The sequence below is a fragment of the Miniopterus schreibersii genome (assembly GCF_964146895.1).
Source record: "Miniopterus schreibersii genome assembly, chromosome: 1".
Taxonomy (NCBI): domain Eukaryota; kingdom Metazoa; phylum Chordata; class Mammalia; order Chiroptera; family Miniopteridae; genus Miniopterus; species Miniopterus schreibersii.
The window spans coordinates 107,518,348-107,526,837 of record NC_138101.1 but is presented as its reverse complement, the minus strand read 5'-3'; positions in this window follow the sequence as shown (position 1 = coordinate 107,526,837).

Here is an 8,490-nt window from a genome sequence, read left to right as displayed (position 1 = left end):
CTCTTGTTATGGTCTTTATTTTGAAGTCTATTTTGTCAGATGTTAGTATACCTACCCTAGCTCTTTTTTTTTTTTTTTTTTTTTCACTTCCATTTGCATGGAAAATTTTTTTTCATCCCTTTGCTCTCATCCTGTGTGAGTCTTTTGTTCTGAAGTGGGTCGTTTGAAGACAGCATATATTTGAGCCATATTTTCTTACCCACTCAGCCACCCTATGTCTTTTTATTAGAGCATTTAATCCATTTACATTTAAAGTTAATTTTGGTAGATACTTATCTATTGCCATTTTAATTCTTTATGCCTGTGTTTCTCACTATTTCTTCTTCTAATTACAGCAGTCCCTTTAATATTTCCTACAATGCTGCTTTGGCGGTGATAAACTCCTTTAGCCTTTTTTTTTTTTTTTTTTTTTGGTCTGGGAAGCTCTTCATTTCACCATCTATTTTGAAGGATAGCCTTGCTGGATAGAGTACTCTTGGCTTCAGATCCTTGCTTTTCATTTCCTTGAATACTTCATGCCATTCCTTTCTGGCCTTTAGAGTTTCTGATGAGAAGTCAGCTGACAGTCTTATGGGAGCTCCTTTGTAGGTAATAGATCATTTTTCTCTTACTGCCTTTAAGATTCTCTTTGTCTTGCATTTTTGGCATTTTAATTATGATGTGTCTGGGTGTGGGCCTCTTTGGATTCTTCTTGCTTGGGACTCTCTATGCCTCCTGAACTTGTGTGACTTTTTCCTTGACCAGGTTAGGGAAGTTTTCTGCCATTAATTCTCAAACAGGTTCTCTAGCCTTGCTTATTCTCTGCCCCTTCTGGCATTCTTATGATGTGAATATTGTTACATTTCATGTTGTTCCACAACCCTTAGACTGTCCTCCTGTGTTTTAATTGCTTTTTCTTTTTGGATCTCTGATTGATTTTTTTCTACCCTGTCTTCTAATTTGCTGATCTGATCCTCAGCTTCCTCTAATCTTCCAATGTATTCTTTATTTCTGCTGTCATTCTTCATTTCTGAGTGGTCATTTTTCATAGTTTCTATATCTTTTTTCATGTTGTTGAGCATCCTTACAATCAGTATTCTGAACTCTATATCTGGTAGATTGCTTAACTTCATTTTACTTAGCTCTTCATCTGGAGAATTCTCCTGTTCTTTCATTTGGGGCTATTTTTTGTCTCCCCATTTTGGCTGCTTATTTGGGTTTGTTTCTGTGTATTAGGTAGATCTGCTAGGACTCTCAGTCTTTTTGGAAGGTATCTGGTGCAGGCCAATGTCAGACGCTGTTTGTGACTGGCCTTGATTGGCCTGTTTGAAACTATCAACAACCCACAGCTTGAAGTCCCCTCTTCTGGGGCTGGGTGTGTTTGGACAGGGCCAGAATGCACACCAAAGTCTGCTTTTCCAAGGTCTGCATCCAGAAGCAGATCAGGCAAAGACTTGAAACACTCTGAGGTCTGTCTCTGCCTACAGGGTGATTAATCTGATTCTGTTAATGAGCCTAAGGCTGTAGAAACTCCACAGGTAGGGGGAGAGGTTTTCCAGCAGGGTGGGACAATTGCTTCCCCCCAAGCAAAAGCTGCTTGGAAGGTAAATGTCTGCCTGAGAAAGATGTCCTCTATTTTTCAGTTGCACTTGATTATTCAGGATGGTTTATATGGGGCAATGACTCAGCACAGGAATCCAGACAGGTGCCCTCTGAATTCTCTCTCCAGAGCCCAGAGCCCTAGATTCTCCTCACACACCTCTAGTCCACTCTCTTCTTCCTCTGCCTGAACCCAAGGTGAGCGGCTGCCCATGAAACTTTGGGCCTTGGCTCTTTAAGAGGGTGACTGCATTTCCAGCAATCTCTCCCTGGTAGACAGAAACCTGGTTGCTTTTCACAGCCTGATGTTATGTGGGCACCTTTCTCAGTTCTGGTGCTCTGAGCTGGGAAGCCCAGCCTGGGCTTTAGACCCTAGAGTCCTCAGTGGGAACCCACCACAGCTGAGATATCCCTCTGGACTTTCAGCTGCTGCCTGTGGGAGCCCACCCAGCAGTCTTGCTCCTCTGCACTTTCTAGCAGTCTCTATGTGGTCTCCACTTTTCCTCCTTGGTTATGAGTGTGCTCTCCAGCTATTCTTCAGTTGCACTTGACTATTCCAGATGGTTTTTCTGTATTTTAGTTGTAATTCCAGTTTGGTCCTCTGAGAGTGTCAGTGTAACTTCCACTCAATCTGCTGCCATCTTGAAAAAAACCTCTTTAGAAATCTCTTAAAAGACAAACATTTCAATTACAAATAGCCATGTGCTCTATTTTTTGCCAATACTTATACTTACCAGTCAGAAGTTTTGTTTGTAATAAACAGAAACAAACCCTACTTTAACATTGGAAGGCTACTGGGAGACTCAAATCTGGGCAGCCAAAATAAACAAAAAAGCCCTACTATTGTTCAAGTTTCTTTCCATCCTTATAGTGAAAAAAAATAAAAATAAATTCCAGCCTAGCAAACTGAAAATATCTTCACTCTTTTATCAGTTACTCTAAACAACTCCAAGTCCAGGATTTCTGGGCAAGGTCCATTCCTTCTCTAATTCCGTCTGAATCCTGTCTCTATATTCTGTAAACAGTATGTATAATAGTAGATTAAATGGAAATAAAAAAGAAATTCATAAAAATTTGAACAGAGAATATGGAGTACTATGCCTTCACTAGGATGTATGACCTCCCTCAACTATTGTTTATTTCATTAACTTTGTCTTCAGAAAATACTTCAGCTGGCAGGGTTTCTTTACCTGGTGGGATGGCCTAGTCCATTATTCCTAGTGGCCTTGCCTAAGTACATTTGTTGCAGCGGTACTTCCATGTTGACTACTACACATAGTAGTACTAGTAAGCAAAGCAGGGAGTTCTCACAGAGTCAACCTCATTTCTTCATGCCCCATTGTAATGACCTCCCATTAGCCTTTACTAATCTAAATGAGTACTTTCCAACAGAACTTTCTGCAATGATGGAAATATCCCACACCTGCTTTGCCTAGTATGGTAGCCAATAGCTATACGTGGGTATGGATCACCTGAAATGTGACTAATATGACGAGGAACTGAATTTCTAATTTTGTTGAAATATAATTCCCACAGGTGGCTGGTGACTACAGTATTGGGCAGCACAGATCTAAATCAATTATTCCAGCTAAAACCATGACCTCCCTTTGGGCCTGTTTATCCAATGGCATAGAAAGCCCATAATGACTGGTTGGCAGTATTAGCTTTCTATTTAGTGGAACAATTATGAGCCCTGTATAGAAGATTTCCTCCCTTGGGTATCAAATTTTCTAAGCCAGCAGATTTAGAGTTGTGGAAATGAGAAGCAAGCTTTTTTAATAGTGACAATCACCATTCCCACATCCATCTTGGTGCCAAGATCACTGTAAATTGATCACTATAAATTAGTTGCTGGTTGAGCTCATATACCACATCCTGGAGGACAGTGTCCCAAAGAGTTGTCTACCAGGATGCTGTAACCTATCCTTCAAGAATCTATTCTACTCTTCTGTCAAGCCAGCTCTCCTGGTGTAAGCTAAGAGACCAGTGAATCCATGACCTTCACATTTTTTACTGTAAAGTGAGTTCCTTGGATAGAAACAGTGCTGTGTGGGTTGCTCTAATGACATTTATTAATGCTACTGATTGATGGTGGTCCTGATGGAAACATGAAAGTGAAAAAATGTACATTCAACCCCAATGTAAATATTTATTCCAATGAGTATATATTACTGCCTCTCCACAGTGGAGTCCAGTGTAATAACCAACTTGCTGTTAAATAGCTGACTGGTTCTCTCCACTGTAGTATGATGTCAGATTTACAAAATTGTTCTGTACTGCTAGAAATAGGCCCTTGTCAATGGCAGTGGCTGCTTCAGCTTGTCAGTGGCTGTTAAGTCCTTACTTGCATAGATGGTCTCTGTTCCTGCCTCTAAAACCACTTTATTCCTGAATGGGCCTAGAACACCTGGGGAAAGGAGTTGATAGACACATCCATTCATCCACTGCATGGACACAAGTAGTCTCTGCCTCTAGGTTAGTTTTGAAAGATTCATCCACATTCTATTCCCCATACCATCTTGTCACCAATCTCTAATATTGTTCCTTCCAAGTCCCTGATCATCAAGCTACTGCCCACAAACCAATGTAATCTGTCTCAGGCCATTTTGCTTACAGGAAAAGTGGTCAACAAGATGTAATGTTCTAAATTCTGTCTTTAAGAGGATTTCTCTTCCCCACCATCTTTTGGGCCCACCCCTAAGTGGGACAGTAGCACCACAGCAGTCCACTTCCAGTGGACCAGTTGTGTGTAAGCCCTGCTCATTTCTTTTCCTCCCTTGTCAACTTGCTGTAGTGAACATCCATGGAATTATATATGTAGATTGTGGTGGAGAATGAAGGGAAGGCAGGACCACAGTATATGAGATGTCCCCACTTCTGCGTTTTGGTAATAGGCTACTCATATGCTCAAGTGCACACACACGATGTCTCCCACTGCAACTTCTTTCTCAGGGCAGTTTGTACTCCAGCCTTCCTGCATCCATTATGGTAATTATAATTCCAGTGTTTATTTTGTGCATTCAATTTTTGTATGCCAGCTTTGCAAGAGTCTTTTTCCATCTTCATATCCTGCATGGTTTAAATAAGATTATTAGTACCTGAAAAATTTGTCAAATTTTACTTTGATATCATCTTAGGTATTCATGTGTTTGGTGGGCAGACCCTGAAAACTTTTTTCAGTTTCTTCGGTAGTTATTGGAGCACTCAGATTTTCTACCATATATTGAGTCAATTTTGGTAATTTATATATTTCTAGTAATTTTTCCATTTTGTCCATATAGCTATCTATTTTATCCAAGTTTTCAAATTTTTGACATTGTGTTATGCATATTATGTGCTTATAATCTGTGCATTCTCCTCCTATGTGCAGCTATATCATTCCCTTTGCCATTTCTAGTGATACATATTTATGATTTTTTTCCTTTTTCTTAGACTTTGCAGAGCCTGATCAGATAATTTTATCAATTTTTATTTCTAAGTCATTAATTTTTACATTTTCATTATTCCTCTCTTACTTTCCTAAAGGTATTTTATTGTACATTTCCAGCTTCTTGAGTTATTCAGAATATTTTTTTCAATAATTCTTACAATTATCCACTTGAATGTAAGCTCCACAAAGAGAAACTTTCTCTTGGTCACTGCTCTATCCCCAGCACTGAGAGTAGTGTTGGCCTGTAATAAGCACTCTGAAAACCTTTGTGGTATAAATGAATGATTTATTGAGTTTTACACAAAAGAGCTTAAGACTATGACTGATGTCGGATGAAGTGGGGGGTTCTCTTCACCACTGGGTGCTGCTGGAGGTGATCTTCTTATGATATCTCAAGAATTTTCTGGGACTTTCAAAGGAGAACAAGTAATTTTTATTTGCGTGGAATCAAATCCTGTATTTCCGAAGTCTCATTTCTCTTAGTCCAGTCATACAAGAAGTATAGCTGGAGTTTCAGTAGGGCTAAAAGCAAAGCCAGTGCTCAGTTTCCTTTCCATGTTGGAACTGGGTCCTTTCAGCATCAGGCTAGTTACAATCCATTAGTCCATTGTGTGTAAGGTCCACATGGCCATGGGCCATTTCGATGAATGCCAGGAAGCCACGTGTGAACCATGAGCCAAGTGTGCCAAGAGGAACCAAGAAAGCAAACTCCTTTGTTTAGAGGGTTATGTATCTCAAATTTTCACAGGTTTGCAGTGGCCACACCCATCCTGACCAATGGCCTCTGTTCCCAGGTGTAACTGACAGAAAGCACCTTCCCTAGTCATCCCAACTTTACTGGACATGTGTCTCTTCCCTTTGTCCAGTCCCCTTCTCCAATATTTTGCAGGAAACATTCCTATAATGTCTGGCCTTCTCTTTCCTCTACTTAATTTGATTCTGGGTTATGACAAATTCCCTATTACTATGGTTTGGGAAATAAAAATCTCTTTTTATTTAACATATTCTTGGAAGACTGTATATTTTGTTTGAAAAACATTATACTCTTTGTCTTGCCTTGAATTCCACATTGGCTGATATGACTACATCCTACATGGCTTTCTTTTTGTCGGCATTTACCTGGGACATTTTTACCAGAACTTTACTGTTACTTTCTCATTTTGTCTTAGTATTTTGTAACTGGTATATAACTGGATTTGTGTGTATGAGCGTATACAAGAATGAGTGTCTACATGCTTAATATTAAGATCTTTATCTTCAATGGAACCATATGTAATTAAGTTAGAGTTGTACTGTAACAATGAAATGTTTGGTCTTTCCACCATATTATTTCATGTTTTCTTTTTACTATTCTTTTTCAAATTTTTTTCCCCTTTTCTGAATTCTGTTGGCTTGACAAAATGTTGTTTGTACCTTGTTTTTCTTCTATGTTTTTTTAAGTCCCACATCCCATATCCATATTATGAGTGCTCGTCTTTAAATTAGTAAATGTATTTAAACATATAATTTCCTAGTTACAATACAAATTTAATAGAATACAATTTATTCATTGAATAAGACAAGCCTGTTGGAAGAGATAAATTGCTCAGCTCTTTCACTTGTAAGAGATGGATACCCAGCTCAAATTGGCTGAAGAAAGTGATTTTTCATAACAGAGGACCCACAGGGCCAGTCTAAGTTTAGATTCCAGCTTTCCAGAAAGTTGTCCAGGAACACTAACTACTAGCATCTGGTGGCCTGGTGAAAAATTGAGGTAAGTGTAGCCTTCAGTGAGCACTCAGCTTGTTATTAGGCAACCTGAGCTTCCACAGTTATTTGCTGGATAACACATTTTGTTTATTCTTCATTTGATTTCTTCTATTCCCTGGAGTAATTTAATGAATATTGAGAATGTCTATTCTTTCAGAATTCCCTTCTGAAATCTGTTTTAAGGATTAGCTAACAACTTTATTTAGATATATCTGTTTAGACTTTCTCTTCTGGGGTCAGTTTTGATAAATAATGTATTCCTAAAAAATCATAATTTGAACTAGATTTTAAAATTTTGCTTACATAGAGTTATGCAGAGAAATCTCTTATAATTTTAAAAATTTCTTATAATTTTAAAACTTCCTCAGTTTCAAAGGGAATTTAAAGTTATTTTAGTTTAATTTAAAGACAAGTTATTCCCACTTGTTTTTCTTGATTTGCATATGTGTGCTTTCTCATGCATAAGACTCTCCTCCTCTAACAGATGGATGTCAATCTTCAGGACAAGCTCGGCAATCACTTGTTGAAAATGACAGAGCTTTTTTCATCCTGGGTTTCTGGAAGACTGGGCAACAAAATCCCCACCTCACTCCATGCCCTCCAATTGCACTCCACATGACCAAAAAATAAACTGTTGCACTAAGCCACTGATATTTTTTGAGTTTACCTATTACTGAACTTATTAATATATGTTTCCTTCTATTATTTTTGTAATTTCATTTTAACAATTAAAGTCCATCTGGAGTTTGTTTTAAAATAAGTAGTAGCATGGAAAGCCATCTTTATTTCCAGATGCATAGTACCAAAATCCTTTATTGAATAATAGCTTTCTCTTCTGATTTAAAATACCATCTTTATCTAAAACTAAATTCTCTATTATTTCTGTCCATTGTTGAGGTCTTATATACTGGGACCAAATGCTGTTGGTCTTGATTGTTCTTTATCAAGTCTTCCTTGAGATGTGTACTTTTTCAACCTGTGAATTCAAGTCTCCCCTTACTTTGGGAATATTTTCTTCTTTCTTGAGCTTTTTGTTCTCTCTCCATGTCCCCCTTTTGGCATTTTCAGCATTCTCCTTTTAGATATTCTAAAGTGACCATTTTGGCAGTCATGTTTGTAATTTCCTAATTCTCTTTCCTTTCATGGTAGCCTGCTCTGATTCTATCTAGTCAACATCCTCTTGAATCTCTCAGAAAATGAGAGTCAGACTTTTTGCAAAGTTATTTGCTGAACGCACTCCTTTCCACTGCAGGCCTTTTATACTGATTTCTCACCTTCATGCTCTCTTGTGAGTTTCTCTTTCTCCTCATATTATGGTGATTTACTGTTATAACTAATGTTTTAATTTCTCTTATTTAAATAAAGGTCTAGATCCTCACTCTCCAAAATGAATTTTACAGCACACTATTTCCATGGGGTATTAAAAAGGATTATAAGGAAAAAAGTTTAGGGTTTTAATAAGTACAGAAAATGATGAGTTAAAGAAAAAATTTTAAAAGTTACTACAGAAACACCAAATAATGGTGAAAATATGGAGCAACAGAAACTCTCATACATTTTGGGGGATGGAGTGGCAAGTGTAAACTGGTTCTCTGGAAAACAGTTTAGCAGTTTGTATACACCTGCAAATTATATTGCTAGGTATAAATCCCTAGGAAAAATGCAAAACATATGTTCACAGAAAATCAAATACAGCAGCTTTGTTCAAGCAAAACCTGGAAACAAATTGTAAA